The sequence below is a fragment of the Physeter macrocephalus genome, chromosome 11 (assembly GCF_002837175.3).
Source record: "Physeter macrocephalus isolate SW-GA chromosome 11, ASM283717v5, whole genome shotgun sequence".
NCBI lineage: Eukaryota > Metazoa > Chordata > Mammalia > Artiodactyla > Physeteridae > Physeter > Physeter macrocephalus.
Genome location: NC_041224.1, coordinates 134,311,505 through 134,337,894, shown reverse-complemented (window position 1 = coordinate 134,337,894; position 26,390 = coordinate 134,311,505). Strand labels below are relative to the sequence as shown.

Here is a 26,390-nt window from a genome sequence, read left to right as displayed (position 1 = left end):
AGGCCATGACAAAATTTCCCATGACTGATAAGATTTACAGGACTTCAGTTTGTCTTACAAGGTTATATCTTAGCTGTATTTTTCCAGAAGTCACTAAAGGAGGCACCTAAGTTACATAAGTAAGCCCTGTTTGAGTCACAGTACAAGTCACAATACAACTCATTCCTCCTAAGCTAGGTTGGTTCTTCTCCACTGGTGAGTCCAGGCTTTGCCACTTCATCCCTGACACAAAGATAGGGGCCCATTTTTTCTCCCAAGCCTGTTACCCACCGTCTACGTGCTACAGGGACCATAAGCAGAAAGGAATATTTCACTTTCTGAAAACTAACTTTTTCACAGCACAGCTAACAACTAGCCTGATTCAAAATTAAAACCCTCCCAGTACAGAATTCTCCTTCTCTTCAGAGGCAAGGGCTGCGGGGAACAAATGCTACTTGTGGCTCTGCCCTCGAGGTCAGCAGATTGAATGTGGCCTTGTGTGTGCCGTGAATGTACAGTGAATGACATCATGCATATGCAGTGGGCTTTCCAGCCACCAGAGTCTCACTAATGACCAAAATTTTTCTTTTTAGAAAGGCGCCCTTCTTTGACTTCTGAGATTGTTTTACTATCCTGGTACTTTTACCTTTTTTTCCTGTCTTAGCCATGATTCCTCCTCCTGACTTGCTCCTTTTCCTCTCCTTTTCTCTCCTTCCCTCACTTTTCCTCTCCCCTACCTTCCCCTGTTCTTTCCTCCCCTCCCTTTTCCTTCCTCTCCCTTCCCTTCCTCTCTCCCTCTTTCTCTTGCCATTCTCCATACATAAAACTAATATCAACGACCAATTTTAGATGAATAAATGGAAACCTTCTGTATCACTTTCACCAGGTTCCAATCCTGCATCTCCAACAGACTACCAGATATTTATAATTGGGCATCCCATTATTAAATCCAAAATAAAACTCATAATCTCCCAAAGAGATTCTTCTTCCCATTTTCTTTAACTTTGTAAATGACAAGTCCAGTCTCCAAGCTGCCCAGACTTGGAGCCTCGTAGCCATCTCTTGTTCTTTCCTTAACCACTTTGGTGAGCCAGGCACTGAATTCTGCACTTTCAATCTTTAAAATGCATCCTAGCTCATCCCTCCTCTCCATTTCTACCATCACCAGGTGGTCTGGGCCCTTTTTGGGCTGAATTATAATACGGGGCCCTCTATGCTCCTCCACCCTCTATTCATTTTGTTTTCCTTGGATCCCCTGGGCCCACGCTCACCCCAGAGGATTCTCATTAAAACACTGCTTGACTCATACCACGCTTAAAACCTTGTATAATTATCTAATTAAAACTTCCCTGTAGAAACCCACATCCTCAGGCTGGCATTTGAAACTTTTCATAATTATTTCCCCCCAATGTGTCCAACCTTCCATCCATCCAAAATCATTTCCTCCTGCCTCTGTACATACAATTTTCATCTCCTGTCCAAACCTTTCCTTGTACTTTCATTTCATTCCACACTCCTTCCTCTCTGCCTATCTATGGGCTATCCATTCTCCAAGTCCACATGAAAACCTCTTCCTTCAGAAGGGGTTTATGGATGAAATGACCGGATACCTGGCTTTGCTTTAAAATAATGGGCAGAGGAAATGAAGCAGGTATCCATATATGTGGACCTTTCCTCACTCAAATGCAAGTTAGTTCCCCCAAATAGCTTTTATTTGGGAAAATAAAGAAATATTTTAAAAATGCTCCTACTGAGACTTCTCTGGTGGTGCAGTGGTTAAGAATCTGCCTGCCAATGCAGGGGACACGGGTTTGAGCCCTGGTCCGGGAAGATCCCACATGCTGCGGAGCAACTGAGCCCGTGCGCCACAACTACTGAGCCCGTGTGCCACAACTACTGAAGCCCGCGTTCCTAGAGCCGGTGCTCCACAACAAGAGAAGCCACCGCAATGAGAAGCCCGCGCACCACAGGAACAGTAACCCCCGCTCGCCGCAACTAGAGAAAAGCCCGCGTGCAGCAGCAAAGACGCAACACAGCCAAAAATAAATTTAAAAATAAATAAATTTATTTTTAAAAAATGCTCCTACTATATAGGGAGTGCCCTATTTTGGAATGGATTGCAGTTTGAAGAGGGAAAATATTGGTGGCCTGAGAATGAGGCAATAGGGTTCTAGTTTTTAAGTGCTGATTATTAATAAGTTTTGTTTATTCCATTAACCTTGTTTCATCATATATAAGTTCTTCCATTGCTTTAGTTCATTGTCTCACTCATGGAGGTTGATTTTCTTGAATACTTCATGTTCCTTGATTGTGAATTTAGCTTTGTGGTTGAGATTCCCTGTTAGATTCTCTGCTGCATCTGTTTGCATGGTCTGCCTGGGAAAGAGGCAAGAGTTGCCCTTGTAGCTTGCATCCTGGCCTGCTTTCAGGAAGAGGAAGGACAGGGTGTGCCACCTGTCAGGGCATCTTAGTGGTTGGTCTGTTAGATGTTGGTACTCACCACTCCCTCCTGAGGTCATCAGTGGCTGCTGCCCTATCTCTGATCTGACAGAGCCTGGGGGCAGACACCCCATCATTGCTTCCTGGCTGCTGTTGCTATGGTATCTATGCCTTGTCTATTGCCCTGGAGCCCTTTCTGCTGCAAGTCTGTGTAACCTCCAGGTGTACCCTCCACCCTCAGTAGTCTGTGCCTGCCTTTCTCAGCAGTCTCAGATGAGTCTAGTCTACAGATTTCCTTTTCAATCCACCTGCCTCAACATTTATTCTTTAAATTCTTAATCTAGTTTTTAAGCAAAATTATTTCTAGGCACTCAGAGGAAACTTCAACTTGTACTTAGTACACCATTTTGAAATTAAAGTCTCAGTTTGGGCTAAACTAGCCAGATATCTCAGAAGCCAACCTTCTATGGCCATTGGGATTAGTGCTTATTCACCCACCTTTGCCAAAAGTGAGATAAGAAGAGGACATGAACTTTTGGTTAGGAAGCAGGGACAATTTATTTTTCTTAAAACTGATTTCTTGTTAATATCTGAGTGGGAAGTTAGAAGTTTGCATCCAAAGAATTTTTTTTGTCCTTTAGGAAATAGGCCGCTCAAAGTCAGAAACACAGAAAAATATCTCCACATATTTGCCTGTTGGAGTTTGAAATTACATAATCCCCAAATGAGTGGATGTCAAGCCCCTGCATCTGGCAAGGCTCCTCCTCTAGGCTGAGAAGCAGTTTGGGTCCATGCAGCTGGAGAATTTATGGACACCTGAGTCCAATCCAGCTGAGTACGGGAGAGGCTTGAGCAGGAGCCAGCCAGGTGCAGGCCATGCTTAGGGCTACATCTGGGGAGAGGGGGTTCCACGTGGGTGAGGGTCAGCCTGAGGGCTGAGTCAGAAGACCAGAGAGGATTGGGAGGGCTCTGGAATTCTCATTAGACCTTGGTGGTGAGATGAAATTTGGGCGTTGATCCTCTGAGCAGGGTCAGACCCTGCTGAGAGAGATTCTAATCAGAGGCTACTCTCTTATTTCATGGAGAAGGGGAAAAATTGCAAAGTCCTGAATAAGGAAAGAAACCTTTTAAAGCTCTCTCTCCTTTTTTTTTTAAAGGGGAAGTGTGTCGGTTTATTCAGGTATTAATACAGTGTAAATAGGATTTAATAATTTAGTTAAGAAAGCATTGCTTTGTTTGCCTTCAGGAAGCTGTATAAAAAGATCCAGGACCCCTTGATAATTTTCTAAAACTTAAATGTGTGTGACCTACACAGGGGTGGGGTTAGGGAAGTGGGGTGGTGACTGGGTGGGAAAGGATAGTTTTAGGCCCTGATGATGTGTTCACCTGGTCACATGGTTTTGTAAAATTTGCAAGAGTAAAACCAGTGTCTCTTTCTATGCTGACCTCCCTCCATCACCATCCCTTCATATCACATGGCAGCCATGTGATATTTTGGGGTATTTTGGGGTCTGGCTAAAGGAGTGTTAAAGACACACATTGAGTTTGGGTTCAGTGTGATGTATAGTTTGCAGGTACTCTGGGTACAGTTATTTCTGGCGGTTTGAATATACGAGTAGCTCTCAGGAATTCTCTTCTTAAATGTTTTAAATTGAGCTATAACTCATATATCATAAACTTGACCCTTTTAAAGCATACAATTCAGCGATTTTAGTATATTCATAAGGTGGTGCAGCCATCACAACTAATTCTAGAACATTTTCATCACTTCCCGAAAGAAGCCACATCAGTTCACTACCTGTTCTCTCCCTTCCCCCCACCAGCTGACTCCTAATCTCTAAATCCCCTCCTAATCTACTTTCTGTCTCTGAATTTGCTTATTCGGCACATTTCATATAAATGGAATCATGCAATATGTGTGCCTTTTGTGTCTGGCTTTTTTCATTTAGTATAGTGTTTTCAAGGCTCATCCATGTTGTAGCATGAATCAGTATGTTATTCCTTTTCATGCCTGAATAATACTCCATTTTGTTCATTCATTCATCAGTTGATAGATATTTGGGTTGTTCCCAGGAATGCTCTTCCTAACCAGTGTGTTAACTCATTCAGCATCAAGGTCCAGGGCCAGTGGTGGTATTATTCTATGAACATGGCTCAGGGTCCCTGAGGCCAGAAGTGTAGAGCTGTAGAGGAAAAACAGGTTTGGAATAGAGTCAGAAGCTTTCATGCTAGAGGAATGACTAAATCTATCTAGTCTTTCCACAGACGTGATATTACAAAATTGTTGTCAGAGACTATCGAAATATTTGCAGCCAAAAAATCTAGGAAAACCTAGTATAGTGGTATGTCAGGTAGTCAGTCAATTAAAAATCATTTTTCTGAATTTGGGGATATTTTTGGTAATTATCAATTTTTTCAAAATGTGTGATTTGTGGTTTATTTTCTCATTTTAAATAAAATCTTTAAAATATAATTTTATATTTGTAATTTTGTATTTTTTTCTTAAAGGAAGTCCCCCAAGTTATATGTATAAGTTGCAACCCCTCAAAACCAGGATCCACCCTGCCCTAGGGCCACACTTTCAACATACTTTCCTTGTCCTATACCTAGAGGTGGTCAGGAGCTTGTTGAGGGACTTCCTCCAGGGAATTATACATCAAGCTGTTCATTTTGTGGTTTTCCCTCCCTTTTATTGTCCACTTTTTTCTTCTTGGGAGCACTTCCAGGGGAAACTAGCTCATGCAACACCTTCATTAATGTACAATACCTTCAAGAGTTGCTGTAATTGATTGTATTCCTCTTCTATGCTCCCTTTCCCTGTTGGGCAGAGTCTACTTACCCATAATTCAGACATGGGTTTGGCCATGTGACTTGCTTTGGCCAATGGGATGTGGACAGAGAAGTCCACGTGATATTTCCGAGCACCAACTTCAGGGGCTTCGCAAGTTAGATCCAGCTCTAGAAGCCCGTGGTCCTTCAGCATGCATCCTGGAAGAAGGTGTGCAGGACAGACCTGCATCCTGAAACCTGTATTCAGTCTGAAGAGGAGCAGCTGCTGCTGACCTGCAGACCATGAGTGAAAAATAAATATCTGTTATTCTAAGCTACCGAGATGCAGGTTGTCAGAAACATAGTAGAATTGCAGCAGGAACTGACTTATTAGTTGCACATTCCCAGTCTGAACAGCAGAGCTGATATAATTTATCTCTCAGGAAGAAGCTAAACTTAGTCCCAAAGCTCAACTTTCCAAGATCCCTGACAGCAGATCCCGATACCTCACCTTTCCAGGTTCCCATTTTAGCATGCTTCCACCTTTTAAGGAAATCCATTTCTGAGTTAAAGTCGTGTCTCCTTTTCCTCTCCTCCCCTCGGGTATAATTTTAAGTGCAAATTATTTCACTGTTTACACTTTCTGTAATGGTATTTTTGCCACTTCAATTAAACTCCAGATGCAGCCCACTACACTTCCCCTCTCAACAGTGGCTGCACCAATTTACATTCCCACCAACAGTGTATAAGGGTTCCCTTTTCTCCACATCCTTGCCAACATTTGTTATGTGTGTACTTTTTCATGATAGCCATTCTGATATGTGTGAGGTGATATCTCATTGTGGTTTGATTTTCATTTCCCTGTTGATTAGTGATGCTGAGCATCTTTTCATGTACCTGTTGGCCATCTGCATTTCCTCTTTGGGGAACTGTCTATTCAGTTCTTTTTGCCGATTTTTCAATCAGGTTGTTGTTGTTGTTGTTTTTTGATGTTGAGTTGTAGGAGCTGTTTATATATGTTGCGTATTAATCCCTTATTGGTCATATCATTTGCAAATATGTTCTACCATTCAGTAGGTTGTATTTTCATTCTGTTGATGGTTTCCTCTGCTGTGCAAAAGCCTTTAAGTTTAATTAGGTCCCATTTGTTTATTTTTGCTTATATCTCCTTTGCTTTAGGAGACAGATTTAAAAAATTATTGCTGTAATTTATGTCAAACAGTGTTGGGCCTATGTTTTCCTCTAGGAGTTTTATAGTATCTGGTCTTACATTTATGTCTTTAATCCATTTTGAGATTACTTTTGTATATGGTATTAGAGAACGTTCTAATTTCATTCTTTTACATGTAGCTGTCCAGTTTTCCCAGCACCACTTGTTGAAGAGACTGTCTTTTCTCTATATTGCTGCCCCTTTGTTGTAGATTAATTGACCATAAGTGCATGGGTTTGTTTCTGGGCTGTCTATTCTGTTCCATTGTTCTACATGTCTGTTTTTGTGCCAGTACCATACTGTTTTGATGACTGTAGCTTTGTAGTATAGTCTTAAGTCAAGGAGCATGATTCCTCTAGCTCTGTTCTTCTTTCTCAAGATTGTTTTTTGGCTGTTTGGTATCTTTTGTGCTTCCATACAAATTTTACAATTATTTGTTCTAGTTCTGTGAAAAAAGTCATTGGTATTTTGATAGGGATTGCACTGAATCTGTAGATTGCCTTGGGTAGTATGATCATTTTAGCAGTATTGATTCTTCCAATCCAAGAACAAAATTTTGCCATTTGCAGCAACCTGGATGGACTTGGAGGGCATTATGCTAAGTGAAATAAGTCAAACAGAGAAAGACAAATACTGTATGATATCATTTGTATGTGGAATCTAAAAAATACAACAAACTAGTGACTATAACAAAAAAGAAGCAGACTCACAGATATAGAGAACAAACTAATGATTGCTAGTGGGGAAGGAATTGGAGAGGGGCAGTATAGGGGGAGGGAATTCAGAAGTACAAACTATTAGGTATAAAATAAGTAAGCTACAAGGACATATACAAAATGGGGAATATAGCCAATATTTTATAATAGCTATAAATGGAATATAACCTTTAAATATTGTGAATCACTATATCATACACCTGTAACTTATATAATATTGTACAGCAACTATACTTCAATTAAAAAATTAAAAATAACAAAAAAATTTTAATAAATAAAAACAAAAAAGAAACAACTTAAGTCCCAACTATAGGGGATTGGTTAAATAAGATATATCAATAGAATGAAATACACTGTAATCACTAAAAGTGATGCAATAAAAATCTACTTAGTGACATAGAAAGGAGAGGGTTACCAAACAGAATGAACAGTATAAACTCATTTTGTAAACACAAAATACATGTATATGTCTAGAAAGATATATGCCAGTTATTTACAGTGGTTATATCTGGTTGTTAGAATTATGGGTGGTTTTTATTTATTTCATTTTGCTTATATTTTTTGTCTTCCTTTGCTAACCATATTTCCTAATGTTTTAATTTTGCAGTAAAAATTAAACAAATGTATTGTTATTTTGACCCTTACAACTGTTTTAGATGGATTAAGAGGAATTCTTTTCCTCTTTTTTTCTCTTTAATTTTTAATTTCATTTTGTAGACACTCAGGGGTTGGGAATAAATGATGGGCTTTAACACAAAGGTGACAGGGATGATGATGGAGGTGGTTCCATTCATAAAGAAGACAGTAAAGGTCCAGGCATGTATATATAAAGGGCATGAAATGCAAGGTTACCAAAGTGATATAGGCAGCACAGGTAAGATGGATTTCCTCCTGTGCCCTTCCTATAAAAAGTTAAGCAGATACCAATGAACTTGGGATTTGCATTTCCTGATGGAGTCCAAATCAACACAAGGTGATACCTTCCCATCACCAAAGGCCTGTAGGTTATTTTACTATAGAGCCTTGGTTGGGGAGGAGGGGACAGATCCAACTGAGAGAATTTTCAATTCATTATATTTTCCCCATGAGTCAGAAATGAGCAACCTTCTATTGCTTGAGGATCAATGTAGGAAAAATAAAATTCCCAACAGGCTTAAGTGACATGCATCAGGTCACACAGGAAGCTAGAGGTGAAGTCAGACTGATTTTCAGCACCATGCATATTCCACCCATGTCATCTCAGTAATTTCTGAGGAGACTTATGATGGTGGCAGCATTGACAAAGTTAACTCAAAGCGGAGAAACAAGACATCCTCAGCCTAAGCATCTGTCTGAATCATTTGGTGCCATCATATAGATAGATGGTTCCTAGAAAAAAATATGGAATACGTCATGATTTTGTGTGTCATCCCTGGGCAGGGGCCATGCTAATCTCTGCTTCGTTCCAATCTTAGTACCTGCTCTGCCAAATTGAGTACAAGGGGACCTCTTATTGTCGACCATGACATGAGCTCTCTACCTTTTTCAGAGAAGGGGCAATTCCAGATTCAGTGTTTCCCTTCTGAAATAGACGATGGCAAAGAAATAAAATCAATAAAATGGAAAAGCTAAACTATAGGGAGAGAGAAATAACAGAACCATAAAATTGTTCAACAATGTGATCAGGGGGAGGGGGAAGGGTAAGCTGTGACGAAGTGAGAGAGTGGCATGGACATATATACACTACCAAATGTAAAATAGATAGCTAGTGGGAAGCAGCCACATAGCACAGGGAGATCAGCTCGGTGCTTTGTGACCGCCTAGAGGGGTGGGATAGGGAGGGTGGGAGGGAGGGAGACGCAAGAGGGAAGAGATATGGGAACATATGTATATGTATAACTGATTCACTTTGTTGTAAAGCAGAAACTAACACACCATTGTAAAACAGTTATACTCCAATAAAGATGTTAAAAAAAAAAAGATCAGAGTAAGACTGTGTCTGAACAAAGGTGGTTAAAGCAGAGGCTAGAGCTGGGTTTCTTCATAAGAGGCACTTCTTACAGGCTGAGCGTCCTCTCTGGCTTGATAATGATGAGCTGGAGGAGCCCGTTGTGCATCTCTCTTCCTTGCTCTGCATTTAGTGAAATCAGCTATGGTGGGAGCACCACAAAATGAGCAAATGCTATAGATCAGGGCTCTTTTCCTCGGAGAACTAGTTGTTCAAGGTTTACCAGTGCATCACTGTGACAAACCACAGTAACCTTTCAGAGGAAACTCCAGAGAATATGAAGCAGTCCTGGCAGAAGTTCAAAAGTATACAAACCCTTCCCCAACCACTTTGTCTCACTACACCCTGCCCACTGCAGTCCCTGAAAACCCACCTCCCCAAACACTTTCTTGTTATGCCAAGCAGGAAGCTTCCCCGGGGTTCTTAGAGCAGGCCTGAAAACAGGGTACATTCTCAAGGAGAGGCAAAAGAATGAATGAAAATATGACTCCTGGCATGCACAGGGCATGCCACCTCTGAGCACAAAGTGAAACTTGAACTATCCCTTTGATCTTATAAGGAACATATAAAGGAAATTAAAAGGCCCTTAATGGCACTTGCATTTGTAGAAGAGCAAATCTCACTTCCTTTATACTTTTTCTCCAACATCTGCAGCTCTGTCTTGAATAGAATTGCAGATGGTTTTTCATTACCTTTTTTTAAATGTCTGGAGAAACAGCTCAACTTTCCAAGTAGAATTATTAAAAGAATTCAGGGCAGGATGTAAAATCTTTCACTTTTTCTAAGTCGTCAACTCTCCCTGCATTATCATAAGTTCTCTTAAGTGTAGTTACTTTCCTCCCATTTCCTCCCCTCTTGGGCTGCACTTTTGTAATAAAGTAGGCTCAAGGGACATGAGTCCTTCCTCTGATTGGGTTAGGGTAGGACGAAGGCAAAGGGGTGGGGAGAGAGAGAGAGTGACTAGGCAGCCACGTGGAAATGACATCGTCTCTTACTGTCCACTTTACATAGTTGTCATTTTTCATGCTGGTGTTTTTAAGTCTTGTATGTATGACTGGCGGTGCTATCTGTAACATCTTTATAAGAACAATTAAAAGCTTAATTTAATGGCTATAAAATGTAGAGAGAAATAAGAAAAAGAATTTCCAGAGCCTGAGAAATCTTCAAAAACGATAAACTCTGTACTTTAGTGAAAAATAATGCTTTAATGTTTTCAAGATAAAAGCATCCATGCATATTAAAGAGAATTTAGACGATATGGAAGCAAAGCCCAAAATAGCTAAATCCACAGGATACATATTTTTTTGTTTTTCTAACATGTCGTGTTTTCAGGTCCATTTTGGTTGGATTGTCTCTAACATCTATTGATGTGTGCGTGCTTCTATTTATTGAGATATAGAGCAGAAGATGCAAATGGGCATCTTTTGGGCCAAAAAAATATCTGGCATGTTTTATTTGGCCTGTGCAATATATTTATGATTTAAATTCAATTTTAACATGCAAAAATGAAGAGATTTCACATTAAATCCATATTTAGAATTTTTCTTGAAAAATTGAAATGCATTCTCAAATGTCAGGAGCTGAGAAGAGGCAGTCCCCCTCAGAAGGAGTAGGTGCTTGCCAATTTGAAAATTGTCCCAGTGCAGTTTCTTTTATTTCTTTATGCTGCCTGTTTGGCTCCTGTTGGGATTTAAATTTGATGCTCTTGATGTAGAAGTTTTTGATTTTTTAATCATTGCACTCATTTTTTCTACACAACTTTATGTTCAATTCTTTTCTCTAAGAAGTATCTCACCAGCCTTTCCATATGTTTTCTGTCTGATTTTACCACCAGTGTACATGAAATAGTACATATCAAGCACATAATAGTATAAAGAGCAGGGTAACTATTATTTGTAATATTTTCTTCCCATGTTTTCTATGCAAATACCCTTTTTAATAGTGGGAATCATATTGCACTTACAGTTTCATATCCAGCTTTTTTATGTGCAGCTAAGCTAACTTAGTCTTCCCCACATGGTTACCTATTTAGGTTTTTCTTTTTCTGTCATAATTATGTTATAATAAATATCTTTGTTGCTTGAAAGCTTTTTTCTCTATTGAGGATGCTTCTGCTAGGATATATTCCTAGAAATGGGCTATGCAAAAAAAAAAAAGGAAGTTTAGGCAACAGTCTATGATCCAGACCTCATAGCCAAAGCCTAAAATAGCTATATCTACAGAATACAGATTTTTCGTTTTCTAGCGTGTAGTGTTTTCAGGTCCAAAGTCCTAATGAGGGTGGTAGTCTTGGAGACCACTTTACATTTTCCGTCACAGGTAATTTCACCATTTCTTTTTCCTTCTCTCCAGTGCATCCTACCACCTTGAAATTCCTCCTGAAAAAGATTTGTCCAGAGCCTACTGTCCAGAATCTGAATCTTTTTTTTTTTTTTTTGCGGTACGCGGGCCTCTCACTGTTGTGGCCTCTCCGGTTGCGGAGCACAGGCTCCGGACGCGCAGGCTCAGCGGCCATGGCTCACGGGCCCAGCCGCTCCGCGGCAGGTGGGATCCTCCCAGATTGGGGCACGAACCCGCGTCCCCTGCATCGGCAGGCGGACTCCCAACCACTGCGCCACCAGGGAAGCCCATCTGAATCATTTTTTTTTCACTCACAGACGTGTGTAACCAAACTAGAAGACAGGTACCACGAAACCTGGACTGTGAGGCTGAATTAAAATCACCTAAGACGGGAAGGAGAGGCCAAGGTGGCCGCTCAGACTTCTAAGCCAAGGGCACCATGGGGAGTGGCTGGCACTCACTGCCTGGAGCTGTTTACTGGGAACGTGGAGTCAAACAGCTTTTCATATATTTCTTTCTGTGAACACTTCATGAAGCCAAAGTTTGAAGGGAAAGGGGAAATATGAAAATCTGAAACCTCATTTGAATAAATGAATATACTTAGCTAGAGCAATCTGTAATCAAACTTGACAGGAGCAGTTGTTTCTAGATTGAATTTGAAACTTATTTCATTTAAAGGTATTTTTCTTAATTTCTACCTCTGGACTTTAGGATTTGATTCTAGTGATTTTACTGCCCAGGAAACTGAGAGGGGGGAGCATGAAAGTTATAGTTAGTTGTCCCTTGCTCGCAATATGTTAATATAAGTACTGATGTTTGCATCAGGGCTAGCAAAACTTGCCAAATCCTAGCCTGCTTTTGTTCAGTCTATGGGCTAAGAAGATTTATTTGTTTGTGTATTTAATATAAGCTTCTTCCACCAAAATGTTAAGGATAGTGAGTGCATCTTTCTTTTTCATGTGTCCTTCATCTAAGTTCATAGCAAGCACTTAATAAACATTTCTTTAATAAGTGATTATTTATGTAATAATTATCAATGTATATGTGATACTGTTTAGAGTAGGCTCAATTACCGTGGGCATCTAAAATTTATGAAATATTTTTATTTACTCATATTTTAATGGCTTTTCATAAGAATATATCATGTAGGCTATATACCTTTGTATAAAATTAATATAATATATGAGGAAGATAGTGGACTTTTTTCTTTTTTCTTTTCCCAGTTTTATTGAAATATGACTGGCATATAACATTGTATTAGTTTTAGATGTACAACATGATGATTTGATATGTGTGCATATTGTGAAATGATCACCACAATAAGTTTAGTTAGCATCCAACACCTCACATAGTTAAGAATTTTGTTTTCTTGTGATGAGAACTTCTAAGATCTACTCTCTTAGCACCTTTCATGTATGATACAGTATTGTTAACTTTAGTCACCATGCTGTACTTTACATCTCAGAATTTATTCATCTTATACCTGGAATTTTATATCTTTTGATCACCTTCACTCGTTTCCCCCATCCTCACCCCACCACCAGCCCCTGGCAACCACCAGTTTACTCTGTTTCTATGAGTTAGGTTCTTTTAGATTCCCTGTACAAGTAAGATCATACAGTATTTGTCTTTCTTTGAGTTGTTTCACTTAGCATAATGGCCTCAAGTTCCTCCATGTTGTTGCAAATGGCAGAATTTCCTTCTTTTTTATGGCTGAGTAATATTCTATTGTATATATACCACATTTTCTTTATCCATTCATCTGTCAGTGGACAGTTACGTTGTTCCCATGTCTTGGCTATTGTGAATGATGCTGCAATGACCAACGGGTTGCAGATATCTCTTGGATATGGTGGTTTAATTTCCTTCAGATAAATACCCAACAGTGGAATTGCTAGATCGTATGTAGCTCTATTTTTAATTTTTTTGAGGAACTTCCATACTGCTTTCCACAGTGGCTGCACCAATTTACATTCCCACCAACAGTGTACAAGGGTTCCCTTTTCTCCACATCCTTGACAATGCTTATTATCACTCGTGTTTTTGATGATAGCCATTCTAACAGGTGTAAGGTGATATCTTATTGTGGTTTTGGTTTGCATTTCCCTGATATTTAGTGATGTTGAGCACCTTTTCATATACCTGTTGGCCATCTGTTTGTCTTCTTTAGAAAAATGTCTATTCACTTCCTCGGCCCTTTTTTTTTTTTTTTTTTTTTTTTTTTTTTTGTGGTATGCGGGCCTCCCTCTGTTGTGGCCTCTCCCGTTGCGGAGCACAGGCTCCGGACGCGCAGGCTCAGTGGCCATGGCTCACGGGCCCAGCCGCTCCGCGGCATGTGGGATCCTCCCAGACTGGGGCGCGAACCCGGTTCCCCTGCATCGGCAGGTGGACGCGCAACCACTGCGCCACCAGGGAAGCCCCCTCGGCCCATTTTTTAATTGGATTTTTCTTTTTTTTTTTTTGCTACTGAATTGTATGAGTTCTTTATATATTTTGGGTATTAAACCTTTATCAGATATATATTTAGCTAACTCACAATATGTTAATATAAGTATTGATCTCTATATTAGGTCTAGCAAACCTTGACAAATCCTAGCCTGCTTTTGTACAGTCTGTGAGCTAAGAAGAGTTTTTAGATGTTTACATGGTCAGGAAAAAAATCAAAAGGAAAATAATATTTTGTGACGTGTGAAAATTATATGAAATTCAGACTTTAGTGTCCATAAATCAAGCTGTATTGGAACACAGCCATGCCTATTTACTTATGTATTGTCAATGACTGCTTTTGTGCTATGAGGGCAGAGTTGAATAGTTGTGACAGAGATTATATGGCCTGCAAGACCTAAAATATTTACTCTCTGGCCCTTTACCGAAAAAGTTTGCTGACTTGTGCTCTAGTGCATTTAGAGACATAGCCTGACACAATTTAACACCCTTAGCGAGGGGTTCTGTCAACAGTAGAAGATCTAAGAGAGATGGCCCACATGACTTGAAATCAAGTGTTGGACCTATATTGGCTAAATTTGTAGGTGCCTCTAAATCAGGCAGGATGAAGAGAAAGTTGTTCATTGAATGTCAGAAAAAGAATTAAAAATGAATACAATAAAAGATTATGTTGAAGTGGGCATTTAGGATCTAAAATGAAATGCCACAGGTACAAAATGAGGAAGGTCTGAGGGAAAGTATGGCATTAACATTCTGATGAACGTTGTCAAATGGTAGTGTTAAACAGTAACTCACGTTCTCAAGAGAAGCAAACACAGGCAAGCTTTAGTAACAGTGACATTCCTATCAGCTTGAAAACAATGCTTCCCTCAAGCTCAGGAGCTGAGCTTTTTGGTTCTTTGGATCCCCTCACCATGCACTCCATAAAGGCTGTTGACTCATGAGCTGATATATATGCTGGTATCTGGATTTTGAAGCTCCAAACTCTACAAAGACATGGGACTGAGGGTTCTACAAAGATAATTGTAAGTGGGGAGAAATAGATGGATGAAAAATGGCCCCCAAAGCTGGTGTGTTTAAACTGTAGAATGAAGAAGGAATAGCTTTGATGCTGTAGAGCACAGACTGGATGGGAAACAGAAGGCTTGGTCTTCAATGCCTGGCCGTGCCACTTATTAGCCAAGTACTTTAACCTATCTAAGCTTCTTTATCTAGGTTTCCTTATCTATGAAATAGAACTATCTCCTTAAGTGATTCTTGAAGGAATTAAATGAGATAATGTTAAAAGAACTTTGTAAATTCTAAAGCACAAACAGATGTGGGACACTGCTATTGATAGAAAGCGGGGCTGTGACAGTGATTATCCTCGAGTCCTGAAGAATTATTCCATAGGGTTGTTGGATTTGTGCACTGCGCAAAGGGTTGCAGCTAAGAAGGCCAATGGGGGCTTGCCAAGCTGCTCTGGCTCAGGTTGAATCCATAAGGAGGACAAGAATGCTTTTCTCACAGTAAGCCATCTCCTGCTTGCCAGGACACACTCCCACCCAGAAAAGGTATCTTTCCCCTTTCATTCTCATGAAGGTGCTGTGTAGATTTTGCATATTTATATGTAAATATATGACGGCATTGCATATTAAACAGTAGTCAAGGGGATAATGCTAGATAGATGTTTTCCATTTCCGCAGTGAAGATGCAATATTTGCTGAACTTGAAGCAAAGGAGAGCTCAGGCAAAGAGAAGCTCTCTGTTGATCTAAGAGAGCTCAAACATTATTAGACCACTTGAGGTGAGAATAGAATATTCATCTTTGCAAAATCTTTTAAGACAAAATAGAAAATCTTCTAAGTGTCTGCCATCTAAACATCTCCCTGACACTCTTTCTGGTTCTCTGATTATCACATTATCCTGAGATTAAAAGACTTGAAGCATGCCACGTGGCTTTTCTCTGCTTCACTCACCAGGAAAAAATATTGTTTCTTTTTCTTAGTTAGATTTGTATTTGTCAAACACCAAACTGTATTGCATGGTACTAATAAATTAAAAAAAAACAGACAAGAAGTATTTGAAACTTTTGGGAGTCTTTATAAATGTCTTATGTCCTGTGCATAGAACTTCTTTATTCTAACATTTATTGCTTAATCCATTCAACTTTTTAACTTAAGTCTGTAAGAAATGCTTCCCATGTAGTGATGCTTCCTCTGCATTAGCAAGAAGCTGAGGTTAGCAGTGCACAATATAGTCTGTTGGCATTAGCAGAGATAATACTGCCTGCTCTGAGCCAGGAGTTGAAATAAAAGCAAACAGGTAAGCCGTTGGCCTGAGCCAGCTGTACCTTCCAATAATCCCAGCATGCTGATTTGTTTCACTTTTGGAAATCCTGCAGAAAGTGTAACTGAACATTTCTGGGCTTAAATAATGGCTTCACCCTCAGGACCACTTTATGCAGAGGACTCTGCTTTCAATACATTTTTGCAAAGAAGTGACCTTTTTGTCTTCATAAATTTGCCCCATAGAGGACTATCTGTTTTTCTCAGTGATAGCAAATGGCCTACAACATGAATACTGCTTAAAATGCATTCATTGACTGAAGGAGTGCTCAAACACTTCTAATATAGGATAGTTTACATTATAAATGCTTTTATATGTTATACAAGCTTTTATAACAGCTCTGGAAGACACAGACAAATATGATCCTTGTTTAACAGATGAGGAAATACTGTTGGAAGGAAGTTAAATGTCAGAATCAGAATCACACAAGTCAGCAGCTAAATCAAGTTCACCCCATTAGTCTTGGTCAGGTTCTTTTTGGGCTACTGTCTCTGAATAACAAGCAGAAAAAGAGAAGTTTATTTTTGGCTATTCTGAAAGATAATTAAGGAGACACCACCACCAGATCATACTGGATGTTAAATTATATTTATTCAGTTAACCTCCTTATCGCTGCGTTTTATAATGTCACATGGTTTAAAAATTATTTTCAGGGACCTTCTGAGTAGAGCATAGTATAAGATAGGAAGGTCTTGACCTACTTTTTTTTTTTAACATCTTTATTGGAGTATAATTGCTTTACAATGTCCCAATAGCTATCTATTTTACATTTGGTAGTGTATATAAGTCCATGCCACTCTCTCACTTCGTCCCAGCTTACCCTTCCCCCAAACCTCTAGGGGTTATTCTCATTCCATCATCAACCAATAAAACTCCCCATTCATACTGAATACTTGCCTTTGAGAAATTTACAGTTGAGTCAGGGAGGCCGATTATACATATTCAAAATGGAAAATATAAGTGTAATCCCAGTGTCTAAAGCTGGTAAACACAAATGTGATTCCATGAACACACATATCCAAGCCTTCATGTCAATTGACTACAAATCCTATTTCTCCCAGTCTTTCTTCCCAAATAGATCTTGGGGCTCCCAGAGATGCACATTTGTGTCTAAGATCCAGTCTTGGTTATTGAAGCAACAGTGGGTGACAAAGCCAAGGTTCTGCGCTCCTGGTTTTGACAGCCCCTCAGAGGTCTCTCTCTGATAGTGGAACGTGGCTCACCCAGCATGGCAACCGTCAGAGCCATACATGGGCCACCACCAAGAGGACAGCTGGATTGTCCCTTCCCAGGGTTGAGAATACTTCTATATTGTTCTCCATCTTTGCAGGGGAGGGAAACCTCTTTGCTCAACAAGTTCTTGTTGAGCATCTATTACATGCCAGGCACTATTAAATCTAGGAACTTAGGGGATAGTCCTCTTCTCATGAAACTTATGTTTCTAGTGGGGGAGAGAGACAAAAAACAAGCACACAATTTCGTAAAAACAAACTCCTAAAGAAGCAGTTTACCATGAGGGCTTTAGTCGCTTTTTGATGCAGTGTCATCAGTAAAGGGCAGAGAAAGACAAACATGTATGAGAATAATAACAAATATTTTTAAAAATTAGAACTGATTTTGTATTCAATTTTTAGTCAGTCTAGATCCAATCAGGAGAATAAGTCTCAAGGGATTGGTTTGATTAGTTTTAATTAACTAAGTGACTTTTATCTCCTTTCTTGATTAATTGTTTTGTCCTTTTTGATGTATTTACCCAAGCACAGTAAAATACATTAAGTATTATCAGACTCCATCTTGGATGGCCAGGAAATAGTCTAGGGCAATTTTATTTTTTAGAACTATTTTAGGCAACAAATTTATACTAGCTTCTTGAGTAACTCAAGTTTGCATACTTTTACTTGATAATAAGTCCATTGTCAAGATAAATTATGGAGGTTTTATTATAGTTCTGGAATCCTTGGGTAAACCAATGAAATCCACTATATTGGACAGCTTTTGGTAAGTTGTCATATAAAACTCTTGATAAAATATGAGCAAATGAAAGAATGGCTTTGAATACTTGGAAAGACTAGATTGTCCAAAGAATAGATCACATTTTGGTATGGTAAGGACAAAAAGGCTGTTTAATTAGTCAAGAGGAATAGACTCAAGAATAGCCATTGTGTTCTGTTTAATGGGAGTAGGTACTAATAACAGTTTGATCTTAATTGGTCTAATTGTGGAGGACAAAGTCCCTGGTAGAGTTTAAAAAAATCATGCAATGATTCTGCATAGCTTTTTGGGAAAATAATTGGACCAGTTTGCATAATTAGTCACGTGTTTCCTTGTTTTCTGATGTTCTTGGATCCCTTTGAGTTTCTGAGAAATATCAGTAAGAGCAGCTAATTGGTAGGGACCTAGAATCCAATTAAAGAATATAGATGTGTCAGAGTTTATATATATATAATATATATATATATAATATATGTATATTTCAGTGAGTTTTGAGGTTGTATATCAAAAGTAATATTTAGAAAGTTTGATGGTCACTCCAATTCTTTGAGAAAGGTAAGTTTAGTTCAGAGACATTCATGGGAAAGGAAGAAGTTAAGAGATAAAAAGAGATTAACATAAAAGAATAGAAGTAAAGAAGAAAGAGACAAACAATAAATTTCAAGTTCAATGATAAGGCCTTTGACCCAACCATAAATGTTCATCCAAATGTATTAAAAGGAAACTGTCTATACTTGATGTCACCTTTTTCATCCATCGAGGGTTGGGAAGGAAGCTGATAACTTGCAGAAATTGTCAGCTTCTGGAGGCCTTTTAGTGAGCCTAGGGTCACATATACAGTGGTCTAGATTGGAAGATTCAGATGGAGATCCTAAGTATGTTTATGGGCAAACATGTCTATGATGTATGTGTTGGAACTTAAGAACACTATTTATGGTTAAGAACACCTGAAATGGCCCTATTCTGTGTAGTTTGAAGGCTGGCTTTCATTGTAGTCTGTTTGAGTATATTTGGTCTCCTAAATCTGTAACATGTGGTGGTGAATTCAGCCAAGTACCTTTCAGAATTGCAGCTCACATCCATTAGACCTATGACTACATATCAACCTGATCATGTCTGACAAGACCAGAATGTTCCAAATGGAATCTGTCAGAGGGAGGGTCAAGTTGAGTCTCACAGGGCTTTATGTAACAATTTTATACAATGAGAATTTATAGGCATTTTGACAGATACCACTAAAATGGAAAATTGGGATAGTTTTGATCATAAAATAACTCATTTTATGTTTCAGGAATGACGTGTCAGTGACATGCTTCTTTAAATATTTCTTTAAATATTTTAACTGTAAAGTGACATTTAAAAAAAATCATCCAGTTCTCCCTGGATTATGATAGTTATAGATAGGGCAAAATTTGATGACCTGTTGAGTCTCTCAGGTAAATTTTTTACCACCCATAATTTTGTAAAGTCTGAGCCAATTTGACCCTCCACTCCCACTTGGGTTTTTTTGTTTTGTTTGGTTGGTTTTTTTGGTGCATAAGTATAAAGGCCTGGAGATGTAGCTTGGAAAGGCATGAAAGGATGTGAGAAAATTTTGAAATAGTATCTTTTTTTTCTAGTGGAGTAAATTGTTATATTTGAGTAAGTCCATTTTATTCAGAAATCAGATTGAACAACTGTCTTTTAATGGTATTAACACCAATAAGGGCTATTTGTTTTGTAGAATAGTAGGCCGGTGTGTTTTCTTTTAGGATGAGCTTCAGTCTGAGTTACTGAGATTTCCTTTAGATGTTAGATTGTTTACAATAAGTAGATAATTTATTTTTTAAATTTAATTTATTTTTAAAATTTAATTTATTTTTAAAATTTAATTTATTTTTAAAATTTAATTTATTTTTTAAATTTTTTATTGGAGTGTCCAAAGAAGTTAGAAAAGCCCTTTTAAAAAAATAATATGTCAAAATCATGAACAATGTAAACTTCACCCTGTCTTAATTGTGGCATACTCAAGTCAGAGCTCTCTGGGGAGAATAAGCTACTGGTAACCAAATATTTAGAATCTATTATTCATACAGCACTAAATATGCATTGGTTATTCTTAAGATGTAGTGATCACCAAATAATATCATGTTAGGGTTGTCATCAGGGTCAAACATGAGCCAATCAGAACAGGGTATGCTTAGAGCAGATTTGCTTATATTAGGAAGGAAAGGTAGGGTTACTGGGTTTAGATCAGAGCAGCATTTAACTGCGTGTGGGAAGCAGACAACACAAGAATTTTATAGGTGGTAATCAAATGGCCTAAAGTGTTGCTTATTGTTTGGCTGCCTCTAGCAGATAAACAAGGTGGATAAGCCTTAGATGAGGGGTTGAGAAAAACATAAGCAATGGGCTTATGATAAGCTCCTGGTTTTGAATAAGTACCTTTAAAATGTAATCTTGTCCTGAATGCACAATGCGTGAGCAGAGGTTGGCATAGGTTGAAAGGTTCAAAGTAGGGGGTTAGTCTAGTTTTTGCTTAAGAAAGGAAGAGGTTCATTTGGCCTCAGGATTCAGAAAGTGGGCATTGACACAATGGTTCCAGTCACTTGTATAGTTGACAGAGCTAATTAAAATATGAAGACCATGAACCATGCCTTATTATTTTAGTATTACTCCTTTCATAAGGTGAAGGGATAGATCTTTTTGGTTACCCAGGGACTATCTGGAAAACCTCAAAGATAATTTAGATGTAAAAGAATATTAACAGTTTGTTAGTAAAATTTGATTTGGGGGTTTAAATTTAGGAAAGACAAGAAAAGGAGTGTATATGTATCAGGTGGTGTGATAGGAATAATGATGCAGCATTTGTAGGATGATACGGAGTGGAGAGGGTCTGCGGCGGACATATGTTATGAACATAGCGCAGTGGTCCAGTCATGAGGTCATGAGGGCCCAAACAAGAATCTGTCATTGAGACTGGAAAGGAAGGAACAGACGTGCAGCGGCAAATGCAGTGGGAACTGGCAGAACTTAGTGACTGTCTGTGAGCGGAGGCACAAGAGCAGGAGAAGATGATGTCCAGCTTTTGATCCTGGGTCACTGGGAGAGAGAAGGGAACCCGGGACAGAAATGCATTTGTAGTATGGTTGAGCTGAGATTTAAAAGACAAGGAATTTTTTTTTTCTGTTTCTTTAATTTTGTATCTATATGAGATGATGGATGTTCGCTAAACGTATTGTGATATCGTTTCATGATGTATGTAAATCAAATCGTTATGCTGTATACTTTAAACTTATACAGTGCTGTCTGTCGATTATATCTCAATAAACCTGGAAGAATAAAAACCTTAGAATTTCCTAAGTGGAAAAAAATAAATTTAAATAAATAAATAAAAATAGCAGATTTTCAAATTAAAAAAAAAAAACAGGCAAGGAAAGAGGCAACTGTAACCTTGTAAAGGAAGCAATAGAAGGAAAGGTATGTGCTTTCTCATTCATTCATTCGGTCACTTCATGCCACAATGGATCTGAAACCGTGTAAAATTACATAGAATATAAATAGATAAGGGAACTGGTAGATGAGAGAAACAAGCATAGGAACTATCAAACCCAGATGTGATATTAGCACATAAGTTTACATACAGTAGACACTACCCCACATGTTACTAGGTTTATAATGTAAATTTGGCTCTAGACTTCTTAATAACCTGTGCAGGGACAGAAGCACTACCAGTAGAAGATTCCCAGTATCCATGAAAATGAATCTACTGTTTAGTAGGAGCACAGCTTTTCATGATGCTGACCTGTGAATGTTTTCTTGTTGTTCACAAAAAGAGGACACAGCAATGTAACAGATGATGTAGTCTCCTGCCTGATCCCTACAGGGATTTGTGATGGAGCAAATGCATTAATATATGAATGCTGCTGGCCTTTCCCTCGGCCCTGCTTTAGGGAGTATTTTGATTTTGTTCGTTCAGTTTCTTTTCCTCATCCACCATGTAAAGACAGTTCTGCCTTTGCAGACTTTTTTTTTTTTTTTTCTGGATTTTGTGGATGACTAATTGAGAGGAAAGGGAGAAGGATGGGAAGCCAAGGCGTATTTGTGAACTAAGGTTGGGAGAGGGACTCTTTAAGGAGTCTCTGGAGGAGAGGTCGGCTTGGAGGAGCCATGAGGCATGAAAGAAGCACAAGGAGAACAAAATGGTTTTAAGAAACATTACTGTTGATTATATATCTCCTTCAAAAGGTTTGAGAAATACTAATCAGGGATTGTTTCATTTTGAAATCACAGCTGGTTGTTGGCATTTCTTCCATGGATGCTGGCACTACTCAGAGACTGGAGGATGTGGATCCTTGTTTCATTATGGAGATATGGGGAGGCTACCAGGTGGGATGGTGGACCTAAAGTGCTGCACTCCTGCCGTGGGCTAGACTGACATCACTGCAGATCTGAGCTGAGAGCACAGTTTCTCTCTGACAGTTAGACCAACAGCACAGGTGGCCTTGAAACATTGGAACAGGGGCCATACTTAAGACTTGATCCACTAAGAGTTGCAGACTAAGGGATAATGTACTGGTGTGTGTTCACTAAATAAAGGTAACCTCATCAGTAACAAAACAAGAAGGCTCAAGAAATGGCAACTTGTTGGTTTCCAGGTCAATACAGATGAATGCCTTTCTTAAGACAACTCCAAGAAGTGGTATAGGCCAGATCCACACTCTGCATGGTTAGGACTGTCCCAGTGGCACATATGATTATAGGACATTTCTTTGTGAGGACTGCAAAAAATTAGTATTCCTAGCGTCTCCTTCCTATACCTCCATCCCACCCCATAGACAATTAGGGCTTTGGCTGATTAGTTTTTCCTCCTTGCCTGTTTTGTAAGCAGGGTCCTGCCTTTGGGAGACCAGTTCTTCTGAGGTTTCATAATGAGAATTGATAGGGAAGGGAGTAGGATGGTGAAGGGCTAGGGGTAGGCTGGTCAGGACAAGTCAGGAGTTTTCTACGGATTTGGGAGTTGAGAGACTCTGTAGGAACTGTAGATGTGATTGTCGAACACAGGTGGCGTTTTTCTCTGGAAGCTTTATTTAGTACTTTTTACAACTTTATTGAGGTAGAGTTGACATACAATAAACTGCACATATTTAAAGTGTACTAGTTGATGTTTTGATATATGTAGACACCCATGAAATTATCACCACAATCAAGATAGTGAACTTACAGATGAGATTTTAAGAAATATCCTGTGAATTTTGTCTTGCCTTTGCTCTATTTAAGAAACAAATGTTAAGAGTTTTCATTATTTCAAAGTTACTTTTTGGTTGCCAGACTATGTTTCTGTGACCAGGACTCCACTCAGATTCTGGGCCATTGCTTCAGTAGGGTTATGTATAATACAGAATTTAGATGGCTGTTTCTTTAACATTCTTCGATTGAAAATATAACTTCAAAAAGTAATTTTATGGCTGATGGGTGACTTGGGAGAGGGAAAGAGGCATAACAGTGCAGCCATGGTTGCTGGACAGTCTGTTTGAGCCAAGGGCAAAGTTTCTAATCTTTAGTAGAATGATGGATTATGTGTCTTTTGGCAAGCTCCATTCTTGTAGCTGAGCTTTGGATAAGTCCTGGACCAGAGAGTTGAAACTTACAATATTTAGCAAAAACTTGGAGTTGCAATACTCTGGGTTGCTCTTTAAAACCAAATCCAAATGCCTTGGCAATCAGTAGAGCCAAGGGTAAAATTATGATCTTATTGAAATTAGGGAGACTGACCAGGAGAGTTGTCTGGACAGAACCACAGCAGAACCAAAATCATCCCCAGCAAACAAGCTTGAAGCTACTCTGACTTACAGGTGAGCAAGAAAGACTCAGGACTCTGAATTTCTGTGGCATGGAACAAATCATTTTAGATTAGAAAATTTTAAAAGACGATAATATTCATTTCCCACCAAAGTCATAGAAAAATTTAAGTAAAATTCTTATACAACTTCTGATTCTAAGCATGTACCTTTCTGGTTTGCTCTCCAGTATAAATTAATTGTACATTGAATTCCCAGTTAAACCACTTAATTTGACTTACTGCATCAGGATACTTTCAACTGCGAGTAGCAGAGACCCTGACTCAACTGGCCCAAATAATAATAAAGTTATTATCCCATTTAACAAACCCACAGGTTGAGCAGCTCCAGAGTTGGTTAGTTTAGTGACTAAAAGACATCATCAAGAATCCAGGGTCTGCCTGGGAAGAGATGGCTATTAAAACAAAATCAGGGTTCTGCTAACAATGAAGAAGGGGGAGCAACCACATCTGTCACTCAGAATTATGGATAGAATCTGATTAAAATTGGAAACATACACCAAAGTTGATGATTTTTATTAAGATTCATTCTTAAGCCATTATTTCTGGCAAAAATCTATTAGCAAGACTAATAGTCTATAAAGACCACTCCTAGTACATTGCAGTAAAGCCATATCCTTTGTATAGAGAATATGTGTTTTAATGCTTAATAGCAGGCATTTAATCATTAAAATTAAAGTTAAAAAGAAGGAGACATAGAACATCTCTCTTTTGCAGTGCTACAATGTTTATCTGATCAATTAGAAGACGAGTCTTATCAACCCTGACCCTCAGGATGTATTAAGGTATGAGTTTTGTGTATGATTACCTGGAGGCTTTGTACTGAGCTCATTCAACCTAGCCCTTTCAGGCTCATGGCCATAGAACCATGGGCTAAAGAACAGTCTAAAGCAACTGCAAGCAACTTTTGTCATTCCTGTCTTTATAAGGAAACAGAGAGCAGGATCAATGTCAATAGCCATCATATCAGACACCTGCATCAGGCCTTACCTGGTCTTGTTCAAGCCCCCCTGTGGGGACCGGCACTGCTGTGGGCTCAGGCAAACTTCATGCAGGTGCCCCCTGCCAGGGCTCCCCCTTTTCTATATGTTGTACCCCTCTTGTCTCCAGCCCCTTAGCTTCCCTACTGATGCTGAGGTGTGGGACAGGCCCTGTTTGGTACTCACACATGCAGACCTGAAAGTGCAGAAGGCATTAATGCTCCATGGGGCAAACTTTTGATCTAGAAGAAGGGAACTGGTGGATAAATTCATCCTCCTTTATCCCTACCCCACACCCAGCTTATATCATAGCTTTTTAAATAAGGACAGACCTGACAGTATCAAAGCATCAGTTGAATTTAATGGCACAAAACTCTATCAAGTTTCCTTCCATTGGCTCTCCTTCCTCCTGCCTCTCTCTCCTTGTCTCTCATGCCTGCTTCCTGAGCATGCATCCCTAATAAAGTAGGGACATAGAAAGCAGCTTTGGGCTCTGCTTTCTGGGGAACTCAGGTTAATCCAGTAGAGTAGCTAGACCTAAAATCTACCTGTTCCTTGTATAAAACATGGGGTTAAGAAACCCAGTCTCATAATTAATAATGGAGAAAAGAGATACAGAGTTTAGAGGAGACATTTAATAAATATATTTAACACATTTAATAAATAAAAATTGTAATTTGGGAAGATGAGAAAAAATCCTTATTTAAAATAGGATAGGCTAAAGTCTGGGTTCTTCTAGGAAGGAGATGTAGATTTAGGAAGATGGGGTGTGCCCTCTTTATCTTTTTAGCTCTTGCACCTCCTTTATGCTGGCTGTAGAGTATATGCTCAATTGACACTTGCTGAATGAAAGGAGGAGAGAAAGTGATAGAGATATTTTAAAGTTGTGCAGAGGAGGTATGGTCAGAGGGCAAGTTGAAGGCAGGGAGTCAAGAGCAACAGGCGTGTCTCTAAAATCTGCCAGGCTGGGGCTATGAGCAAATCTGAATCTCTAACGCCTCATGGTATTGTACTTTACCTACCTGAAGGGAAGCTGTAGGCCAGGGGACTTGAGGTACTCAATTTCTGAGCATCTGTGATCTCGATTCCTTCTCTGTAGAATGAGAGCATTGAATGACATAACCTTTAATGGATCTACTCATTCTTAGTATGCTGTGATTCACTTCTCTAGGCTTTTCAGAGAGGGGGTCGTGGGGAGGCAGGAGGACTGGGCAGTGGAAAAAGCCTAGGTCAGTCTCAGTGGTGAATGTTGGAATAAGCAACCGAAGAAAGGGTTCTGAGTAGCAATTAGGACCCAGCTAATGTTGTATGAACACAGCCAGGCCTGGCAACCTGAGATTGTAAATGGAAAAGTCAAGGGCTGGAG

The 26,390-nt window shown here is 39.2% G+C and overlaps 1 non-coding gene across 1 annotated transcript; it reads right to left on the bottom strand.

Annotated features, from left to right (window-relative positions):
- Positions 1-8,487: 8,487 nt before the first annotated feature.
- Positions 8,488-8,591, bottom strand: LOC112063535 (U6 spliceosomal RNA). Its single transcript, XR_002891042.1, has one exon. It is a non-coding gene; the product is annotated as a U6 spliceosomal RNA (small nuclear RNA).
- Positions 8,592-26,390: the final 17,799 nt, after the last annotated feature.